Source organism: Echinops telfairi, unplaced genomic scaffold (genome assembly GCF_000313985.2).
Source record: "Echinops telfairi isolate 266 unplaced genomic scaffold, ASM31398v2 ScPeMD7_7469;HRSCAF=8507_1, whole genome shotgun sequence".
In the NCBI taxonomy this organism is placed as follows: domain Eukaryota; kingdom Metazoa; phylum Chordata; class Mammalia; order Afrosoricida; family Tenrecidae; genus Echinops; species Echinops telfairi.
In genome coordinates, this window is record NW_022111373.1 from 65,197,342 (window position 1) to 65,209,140 (window position 11,799).

The 11,799-nt window shown below is 38.3% G+C and overlaps 1 pseudogene; it reads left to right on the plus strand.

Annotated features, from left to right (window-relative positions):
• The first annotated feature begins 7,180 nt into the window (after positions 1-7,180).
• LOC101662557 lies at positions 7,181-7,950 on the plus strand (annotated as a pseudogene).
• The last annotated feature ends 3,849 nt before the right edge of the window (positions 7,951-11,799 follow it).

Consider the following 11,799-nt stretch of genomic DNA (forward strand, 5'->3'; position numbering starts at 1 on the left):
CACCCAGTGGCTTCGTTTGTGAAGGTTCTCTCTGATCACAGTGAATTTTTTTGTAAAAGCAGTTTCACTCACATCTCGTTACTTGTGATGGACAATTTAAGAAAACAGCATGTGACTGTGAAATGTTGTTTCCTGCTCAGGAAAAAATGCAGCAAGCTGTTGTGATCTTTAACAAAACTTACAAGGACAGTTCTATGGGATAAAATTCAAGTGTGTAAGTGATTTTCTAACTTCAAAAAATGTGAAATGCTGATTGATGAAAACTCTCATTCTGAATGTCCATGAACTTCTTACACAAAATGTCTACTTGTGGTGCATATAGAGTTCGTTACAAACTTTCTATTTAGAGTTTCTGAAAAGATTGTGTTACTGTATGACAAAAAGGCCTGATTTGTGCCAGACAGGGGAACTGGTTTTTTCACCACGACAATGCTCCTGGTCACGCAGCCATCTCAGTACACCAGCAAAAACCAGCATGCCTCTCTTGCTCCACACACTTGACTCACCTGACCTCCGTGCAACTTGTTTTTGTTTCCATGAATGCAGATGGACATGAAAGGTGTGGCCATTACATAATCTGTCAATTTATGAAGGGGTGGATTCTAGCCTGTCAATCAGGTCACAGCCAATGAGACCTATGTGTGGGCATGGCCTTCTTCTGAGGATTCTGGGAACTCCTGTCTTCCTCCTTGGATGTGAGACACACACTGTCTTTGTTTGGTCGTCCTGCTGATAAGACACATAGAGCTATACTGATGGAACAAGAGCTCTGGAGCTGGAGGGGCCACATGGAGACCTCAACCACTGCTGACACTGGATCCACAACACTTTCCACTCACTGGCCTGTGATCTTCCCGCATTAGGCATCATTGCATGTGTTGTATGAGTCTGAAGAGGAATTTACAACTGGTATTGGAAATATGGGCTAATATCGGACTTAAAGAATTGAGCTGGACTGGTCTGGACTGTTTTTTTAATATACAATTACTCTTTGATCTACAGCTCTTTCTTATACACATATGAGTGTCTATGAATCTGTTTCTCTAGTCAACCGAGACTAACACAAAAGGACAGTGATTTGATGAAGAAGAAGAGGAGAAGAAAAAATGAGATGCTGTCAGCCATCCAAACAGATGAGTTTGAAAAATATTTGCAAGAATGGAATCTCAGATTTGACAAATGTATTAAGTGTAATGGAGAGTGCTTTGAAGGTGATAAGGTTGTTTTATATAAAATTTAAATACATAGCTTTGAAAAACAATCTGTTTTGGGGTCTATCATCTATCTATCTATCTATCTATCTATCTATCTATCTATCTATCTATCTATCTATCTATCTATCTTCTATATATCTAATTACCCGTATGGCCTGAAAACTGAAATGGCACATTTAACAAAGGAGAGGAATGATAAAATTACTGTCATTTGAAAACTATATTCATGAAAATAGACATTATTATTGCCAACAGAATAAATATAAAAGGAATTAAAGTCTAAATATTTTAATAACAAAAACTCTAGTTCCCCAAACTAAAATCACTCAGTAGAACCTCACTAGCTGAGCACTCTCTCTCAGCACATCTGTGCTAAACAGAAAGAGTAATTGCATCTGAGTCCTATTTATTATGCTCATAAATGTATCTCCTTATACTTTGTGCTCATCACAGCCATATGCTATAGCTTGCATATCAGGCAATATAGCAATGGGCACAGTTTTATAATTACACACTTCTTGTTGATATATGTTCCATTAATAACCCATCAAAATCTGCAGATCACCATGTAATGCCTGGATTATTTTGATTTGTGCTCTTTGTACACTACTGTCAGAACACAAACAGAACATGTCAGCAAAATTCAAAGGAAACAATTTTTCAGGTGTTTGAACTGCATTCAATACTTCCCTTCATAGCTTCTGGGTAAGATTATGACAGAGTATGGCAATTGGTTTTTAACTAAGGTAAAATGAGAAGAGGAGAATGAGAGATGGGATAGAAGAGAAGAAGAAAAGAATTGGCGCTGTGGTTCTCAACCTGTGGGTCGCGACCCCTTTGGGGGGCCGAATGACCCTTTCACAGGGGTTGCCCAAATTCATAACAGTCACAAAATTACACTTATGAAGTAGCAACAAAAATAATTTTATGGTTGGGGGGGTCACCACAACCTGAGGAATTGTATTAAAGGGTTGCAGCATTAGGAAGGTTGAGAACCAGTAAAATAAAGGGAGAAGCATATTATTACCATTCTTGAAAATTTTTAACCTATATTCTTTACTATATTGCAAAATATTCACTCATTATTGGAACCTCTTAGAATACTCTTCTCGGTTGCTTCAATCAGCCATTGATCATCAGAGAAAAGTTTACTTTCATACTTTGTGCTCTACATATTTATACATGTCCATGCAGTAACTGAATAGCTGATTTTCCTTTTGTTCGATCCCCTAAAGTTGGTTCTGACTCATAGCAACCCCGTGGACAACAGAACAAAGTACTTCTTGATCCATAGCCACCCGCACAAATGTTGTTGGAGCTCATTGTTGCAGCAATGTCTCATTTCTTCTCATTAAGCCTCTTACTCTTATTTTATTGATCATATACTTTAGCAAATATGATGTCTTTCTCTAACTAGTTGTGTTCGTCTGGGTTGACTAGAGAAACAAAATCCATAGACACTCATATGTGTATGGGAAAGAACTTTATATACAAGAGCAATTGAGTATGGAGAAAACATCCCAGCCCAGCCCAGGTCAAGTCCGTAAGTCCAATATTAGCTCATATGTTGATACCTGTCTGTAAATTCTTCTTCAGGCTCATGCAGCCATGTGATAATGCTGAATCCAAGAAGATCACAGGCCAGTTGGTCAAAAGCCTTGTTGATCTGGTGGCAGTGGAAGCATCTTAGTGCTGGCAGTGGTCTGCACGTGGATCCTCTAGCTCAGGGCTCTAGCATAGTCCCATGTGTCTTGTCAGCTGCAATATCTCCCAGGGAGTGAGTTTGTGTCCTGCCTTCAGCGAGCTATTTATCTCCTTAGTGCTTCCAAATGAGGTCATCAATCTATGACCTGATTGACAGACTAAGCTCCACCCCTTCACTCATAACCCTCTCAAATTGACAACAGATGATATAACTGCCACACTGGTCCTTCTGTTGACAGAAGGACCACAGAAGTACTATGTCCACAGAAGTACTATGCCTAACTGTACTCATCCCTTATGTGGAGGAAAGTGTGGCTCTGCAGCATGGCGGGGAACTACTCCATTGAATTTCTGAGACTGTAAATGTTACAGGAGCAAATACCCTCATGTGTTAAACTGCAGACCTTTCTAACCGCTGACCAAAATCTAATTTATAGTGTTGCTATAGAAAGGAACACTTTCAAACTAGGTTTTTCAACTGGATGTTAACTTCCACTAAAGACTTTACCAGAGTGATGACAGCCTTAAGGGATTAAGGGATTAATTATTTAGAAGGGAGGTAATACAACAACAGAAGGAAGTCACTCATCTCCACAAAATGAAAGAAGTAGTAATGAGTAATCTCTCAGGTCTGCACTGTCCCAAACCATTATTGTATTTGCAAATAAGGATAGTCTTCAATCTCTTTATTGATTCTTATTCCACCACCCTTCCTATGATATACTCACTGGCTTTCTCTGCCTGTCTCATTTTACTCATGTTCTGTTGTCAGAAGGATAAATTTAGGAATAATGTAGTATTAGAGATGTTTGCTTTTTTGTTGTGTTTTTTTTCAGCTACACGATGAAGAAAGTTCCTAGTTCAACAATTCCAATATTTAAATGATACAAAGGCAACCATTTTATTAGAGATTTGCCTTTCCTCTGATTTCTGAATTCACTTACAAATGACAGGAATGTCCTGGTGGCCTCGTAGGTTAGACATTGTGCTGCCAATCACAAAGTCACTAGTTTGAACCCACTAGATGAAAAATTTAGTATTTTTATTAGTGTTAGTATATCTTTTATTAGCATTAGTGTCTCTTTTTTCTCTACTTCAAATGGCTGAAAGCATGGTCTTAATGTTGAAATAAATTATTTCACATATATCCCCTTTTAGCTTCTGCATCACAAAACCTATCTGTTAAAAAGAAAACTGATAAGGAAGAGTATTTAGCATCATTTCAGAAATGATCATGTCAGAAATTAATACAATCTATACAATGATGTTTCCTTATCAGCAAATTCACAGAACACCTTAATAAAATGTCTCTTTCCTGACAAGCATGCTTATGAAAGAGCTGTTGTTATCGGCGTTAGATGCCATCGAGTCAGTTCTGATCCATGGTGACCTTTTGCACCACAGAGGGGAAAGCTGCCTAGCCTTGGTCCTCCCCACAATTGTTCTTACGCTGGAGCCCAGTGCTGCAGCCCCTGTGTCAGTCCATCTCCTTGAGGTCCTCCGCTTTGGTGCTGACCCTCGACTTTTCTAAACATGACAGACTTCTCTTGGAATTGGTCTCTCCTGACAAAATGTTCAAAGTACAATGATGTCTCCCCATCCTTGCCTCGAAGGAGCACTCCTGCCATACTTCTTTCAAATCAGATTGGATTGTCCATGATACTTTCAATATTCTTCTCTGAGACCACCATTCAAATGTGGTGATTCTTCTCCTGTCTTCTTTACTCAATAGTCCATTTTCACACGCATATGAGGCCATTGAAAATGCCATGGCTTAGGTCAGGCACACCTTAGTCTTCAAAGTGACACCCTTGTCCTTCAGCACTCTAAAGAGGCCTTAAATAGAAGATTTCCTGAATGAAACTGGTCTTTTGATCTCTTGACGCTGCTTTCATGAGCATTGATTTTTGGATCCAAGAAAGACAAAATCCTTGACAATTTCCACCTTTTCTACACTTATTGTGATGTTACCTATTGTCTCAGTTGTGAATATTTTTGTCTTCTTGACACTGTTTTGTAATAAGTACTGAAGGCTGCAATCCTTTATCTTTGTCAAGAAAATGCTTCAAGTCCCCACTTTCATCAAGCAAAGTTGAGTCATCTAAGTATCACAAGATGTTAATAAGCTATGAAAGTCTAAAATGCTTTCTGGAGTAGATAGCTAGATAATATCCATTATATATTTTTCTCACTTGGGCACTACAGAATTCACACTGAACGCTACAAGATTTGGAATTGATGATGTGCCGAGTGATAAAATATATGTAGTACATCATGGGTTATCGGCAATGGTACCCCAGTACTTTAGGCCATAATATATTCTGGGAAAATAAGTAGTACCTCAATTCATTGTCTTTATTTTCATACCAACAACTAACGTATAGGAGCCCTGGTGGCTAAGAAGTTGTGGGTTGGGTTGCTAATAGCAAGGAGAGTAGTTCAAAATAGCCAACCCCTCCAGATAATGACAAGGGTTTCTAGTTCTGAGACTGTAACTGTCACAGTCTCAGGAACCCACAGTAGTTCTACCCGGGTAGTTCTACCCGGTCATATAGGGGCTCTGTGAATTGGAACTGACTTGGTAACAGTCAGAATTAACATATATATTACTAATACTTTAAACTACATTAAGAAAGATAATTGGACAAGTGAAAAAAGGAGAAGGACCTCAGTAAGTAAGTCCAAATGAAAGCATGGAGTAAAAGTCCATGCACTCAGGTTGCAGGCTAAGTAAGAAGATAAGCAGAAGTATGGAAATAATTTCATGGCAATCATTGAGAGAGTACGGTTACCATTGACTAAGACAAATATTATTTTTAAAACTATTTATTTATCTACTTTCTGAAGTAAAACAAGTTCTCCATTCACATCATTAGGATGAGTAACATCACTAGTGGGGTTACTATCAGAGGGACTGACACTAAAATGACTCCCTATAAAGTTTTTGTGCAGTGTTTCGACAGAAATGCATTATATACTTTTTATTTTTAAAAATCTCTGTAGTTAGCAATACCAACCTAAGCATTTTCCTTAAGCTCAACTTACAGGTATTTGTAAGCTAAATATCTTTGTTAATGCACTTTTGAACCCATGCATCCATGGTGGTGAATTGGGTTTTATGCTGGGCAAAATCAGCAGTTTTATCCTATGAGGAGCTCCATTGGAGAAAGACAATGCTATTCCTCCCATAAAGAGTTATAGTCTCAGACACTAAAAGGGACAATTCTTCTCCTTTCTGTAGGGGGCTATGAGCTGGAATGGAGTCTCAGGCAGTGGGTAAATGCATTACAGCCAGAGATGGCACTGCTGCTCAGTTACAATGGCACTTAGAACCATCCTATTTCCATCACAGGCTCTGGTGGTGTTCTCATAGTCTTTAATACGGTCAAATTTTCTGGTGATTCAGCTACAATATTGTGGTAATAAAATTATATAGGTTGATATCAATAATTTTCTTAAGATAATTATGGTAAGAAGAAAAATCAACATAGGTTTCTGCTTATAATAATGTTTTAAGTTATAAAGTTATCATTCAATGTAAAATAGTTCTACAAAAAATGTTTTATTGACATTCACATGAGAAAAATTACACTTAAGTGATTTTCATCATACTTATACATATTGGTCTATGATTAAAAGTGATACCAAAGATTCTGTCTAATCATGAGGGGTGTGACACCAAGAGAAACAATCCTGGTGGACTCCAGCCCTTGTGACTCCACTGGGTCGGGACTGATTATCTTAGAACTGTCCCAAAGAAAACGTGTCCGAGGTAACAATGTCCTCAAGTGTTGAAGTCTAACTCAATTATAAATGACTGAAACAGAATTGCTTGACAATTGAATTTGACATGCTTCCTATTTTAACACAATTTGCTACTTTATATAAGGTTTCAATATAATTCACTATAGAAATTTATGACAATTCAGTTTTAAATAAAAAGATTCATGATTGCTCTTTGCCCTGCCTGCTTGGCGGCGGAGCCGGTGGCAGCGGTTGCTCTTGCCTCCACCCCGGCCTCTCTCCTGGCTGGCGGCGTTGCAGACGCCCGCCCCGGCCTCAGAGAAGGAGAATGAAAGTGGATTGTTGTATTTTAAAAGTCGATTTTAAAATTTCTGCGTCATAATTTTTAATTCCCCGGTTCCACACACTTATAGTTTGGGAGTTTATACAGAAAAGCTGGAGCCATTAATGAGTAAATATGATCACATTTCTCCACTGAGTTCTCAGCTTGATAAGGAGAATCCCTTGTTGTGAACTTAATGAAGCATTGAAAGACGACATCTGACTCTTTCCAAAACGAACTTGAAGGTTATATAAAAGTGCAAAAAGCCAGAGGCTTAGAGCCAAAGACGTGTTTCCGAAAGATGAGAGAGGACTATTTGGAAACCGTTGGGTACAAAGAAGAGGTGGATTTCAGACCCAGATACAGAAAGTCTAATCAAACACTCCCATCTGAGGCTATGCAGACTTAGCCGAGGTCATACGGTAGTCCACAAACATTGGAAAGCCGGTTACCTCAGAGGCTCCCAGCTCATGGGAGCAGACTGAGATTAGACTCTGCTGGCTACTGTCAACTGACCCAGGACTGTTCTTCAGAAAAAACAGTACCCTTGGGCCTCGGTCAGCAAGAATATAATTGTGGTTCATATAGTGGAGAATCCGGAGTTTAAAAGCACCTCTCCTCAGAAACCAGAACCGGTGCCCATCAAGCCTGTCATAAACAGATACACCAGAAGCGACAAAGGCACCTTGAGGAAGGCAGAGAAAACCCGAGGAGGTGCGACCCAAGCACAAGAAGGAAAACAGTTGTGAGGAAGTAGATTCAGACAAACATCCGAGCATCCAAAGGAGGAAAACAGAGGTGGAAACAGTTAGTGTCAGTTCAGAAAAGCTTAAGAGGCGAAAGGAGAAAATAAGAGAAGTATCCTGTAAGAAGGAGGAACGTAAGTGGAGAAAAGAGAAAAAGGATCAAGGCGAAGAAAGGACGGAGGAGCAAATGCTGTGGGACCAGTCCATCCTTGGATTTTGAAATCACGTGGTTGGTTCTCCTAAGCTTGTATTGAACAAAAACTTGTAGAGTAGTTTGGTGTTCTGGGTTTCATGTTCATATCACTTTTCTTACATGCACAGGTATTTTAATCTCTAACAAAGACCAATTAAATGGAGTTTAGTATGCTTACTCTCCAACATGGAAATTACTTTCCTTACTTTCTGAAAGCATCTTTAAATTTTCCTTATGTACAGTATAATGTAATTTCCCTTAATGATAATGACTGCTTTTATCCAACAAGTTGCTATGATAGTAGAGTTATTTTCCCTTGGAAGATTGTTTGAAATTGGAGGATTAATAAGCTTTATGGAATCTATTTCTTGGTTGGGGTTGCTTTGGTTTTAGTGGGAGACTTTTATGTTTGTTGGTTTTCTCTATGAGCAATTTAGATTGATTTTTTCCTTCGTTAGTGCTAACATGTATATTCTAGGTTGGAAATTGGAAAGTTAAACCTATTACAATCATAAGCTTAGATTTAAATATGGTTTTAAAAGTTCTAAGAGTTCTGATACAAAATCAGCTTATATTATGTACTTGTTTATAATAAAGTATTCTAATTTCCACATGTTAAAAAAAAGAAGATTCATGATTAACCTCTTTGGGCGTTATTTACTCCTTAACAGAAGCTTCTTTGTCTACACCTGGGTCCAGAACTTTGGTAACAAATTATTTTTTTTAATTATTTTATTGGGGGCTCATACAATTCTTATCACAATCCATACATACATACATTGTTTCAAGCACATATGTACATTTGCTGCCCTCATCATTCTCAAACACTTGCCTTCTACTCTAGCCCCTAATATCCACTGCCCATTTCCCCCCTCCCTCCCCTCTCCACCTCCCTCATGAACCCTCCATAATTCACACATAGTTATTGTTTTGTCATAAGTTACACTGTCTGATGTCTCCCCCCACCCTCTTCTCTGATGTCCATCCTCCAGGGAGGAGGCTATATGTAGATTCTTGTAATCGTTTCCCCCTTTCCACCCCGGTAACAGATTATTTTTATTACATTGTCTTTAAATAAATAACTCAACTGACAGTTCAAAGACATGTCTCATTGGGCATTAAACTATTCACCATGACTTTTTCAGCGAGAACATATTGTTTTTGTAATGTTTGATTGTGTAAACATAAAATCCTTGACGTGCTTTTTAAAATAGTACTATTAACTTGTAAATAATGATCAAAGACAGAACACACTGAATGTAAGGGAATCTTGTTTCCTACTTTTGTCCCAGACAGTTGTTGCAAGAATACATTGCAAGGCAATTGCTTTTTATACTCTGATGCACACAACCTTTTAAAATGCCTGTAACACAGATATAGGGTCAATATGAATTGCAAATGACCTTTTAAGTCTTTGAACAATTGCTTATATGTCTTAGATCTTTGTAAAATTTCACAACCGGAAAATATTTTTGCTTTTCATTGTTCTTTATATATGTATATTTGTATGAATGTGTAACTTTGCACATCTAACCCTCACATGTGTACATTTATGCTCCCTTTGAAAGATATAAACATGATGTTCGTGGACACTACTACAAAATATTATCTAGATTGTCTTAGATGACAATCAGAATGCCCCAAGTGTTCTATCACCCGCTGCATGGTCTCTCAGAACATCACAGCCTGGTACAATTGTACCTGCATGCCATAGGTAGAGCCACATTTACAGATGATTGGTCAGAGGGGATAGGCAAGCTCATATGCTCTCATTACAATTCAAGAAAAATGTTTTCTTATCTTAGTCAGAACAGAGAACTCTATATAATTAGAATAGATAAAAGGAACACTTTCCATCTCCTTAGACCTAGAATAAAAAGGCATTAAGAAAAATAGACTTTATAGGTAAGTAATTTGAACCCATTAGCCAATCCAAAGATAAAAGACCTGATAAACTGAGCCCATAAAGATTACAACCTTAAAAGCCCTATTGAGCAGTTCTACTCTGCCCTCCAGGTATCTATGAGTTTGATTTGAATATATGCTTAGATAATGTTTCCCTCCATTATGACTAATTATTAATGTGAAGATTAAATAAAACAGTCATCATCAATCAATATATCTAGAGCTAAATCTAAAGATATTTTAAATGGTGTTTTTCTCTACTCTAATTGTATCACATTAAATAGATACAACATAAAAATGCAGATGATGTTATGTTGCTGTCAGGTGCCACTGAGTGGGCTCTGACCCACAGAGAAGGAAACACTGCAGGGTCGTGTGCCAGCCTCACAATTGTTCCTCTGTCTGAGCCCACTGATGCAGCCACTGGGTCATTCCATCGCGCTGAAAGCCACCTTCTATTTTGCTGCCCTTCAACTTTACCAAACATGGTGTCTTTCTCCAAGAACTAGATTCTCCTGATAATATGTCTCTGACCATGTCTCCTGACAATATGTCCAAAAATGATTTTATGGATCAGACATTTTAGGGTAATTTCATAATTACCTAATAAAATTAGATAATTTTATTTTAATTATGTTTCACTCATATAAGGTATATTATATATCATATATATATAACTTGTATATGGCAGCTATGTCACTGGTTTCTCAAACAGCAGCAGACTCACTCAAAATGAACAGGTGTCAGTAGAGCTTCCAGACTAAGACCAGACCTGACAAAGGAATAGACTCAAGAAGGATAAGGATTAGGCTCATTCAAAAAGTGATAGACTGTCTAGTTCAGAGAAATTAGGCATTGAAAAGCTTTTGGACAGCAGCAAAGCATTGTCAAGTACTGAGATCATGAATATGAACAGTGATATCAGAGATTGTGTCTGAAGATGAGCCTCTCAGGTCAGGCAGCACTCAAAATATGAATGAATAAGTGCTGCCTTCTCAAAGTAGAGCCAACCCTAATGGTACAGAGGGCATAAATCCTACAAGAATAAGGCAGGCAGATCCTCCATGTGTTAATGGAACATGACTCAGAATTGGAAGAAACAGTTACAAATGTCTATTAATTGGAACATGAAGTGTACAAAATATGAATCTAAGAAAACTGGAAATCATAAAAATTGAAATGGAACACATAAAAATTTAGTGATTAGTGAGCTGAAACGGATTGACATTGACCATTTTGAAGCAGAAAATCAGTTGTCTTACTATGTACATTGGGAATGGCATATTCAAGAGGAATGGTGTCACATTCATCCTCAAAAAGCCACTTCAAAATTTATCTTGAAATCCAATGATGTCTGTGATAGATAATATCTATATGCACACAAGGAAATCCAGCCAACACACAGTGGGGAGTGAGCCCGGTCTGACCACACCCACAGTGGGGCGAACCAAGAAGGGAACATAGCAGATCAGCAACAGGAGCAAAGACAAGCAACAAAACCCCTGAGGAGCCCCCAAAATAGACTTTAGGCTAGGAAGGGCAATTCTCAGAAACACCCAGGACAGCGGTTCTCAACCTGTGGGTCACGACCATTTTGGGTGTCCAATGACCCTTTCACAGGGGTTGCCCGATTCATAACAGTAGCAAAATTACGGTTATGAAGTAGCAATGAAAATAATTTTATGGTTGGGAGGGGGGATCACGACAACATGAGGAACTGTATTAAAGGGTCACAGCATTAGGAAGGTTGAGAACCACTAACCCAGGACCTTGGGGAGATAGTCATGAAGGTCAGCAGACAGACCTGGAATTATGTATGCTTTTACAGTTTGTTTGTTTGTTTTTCTTTTTTTATTCAATCTTTTATTTTACTTTCATTTTGTCTCTGTTGTTGTTGTTCTGGCTGTCTACATAAGATAGGCATGGGAAGCAACCCTGAGGAGAAAGCAATGGGATCTACAGTTCCTTTCC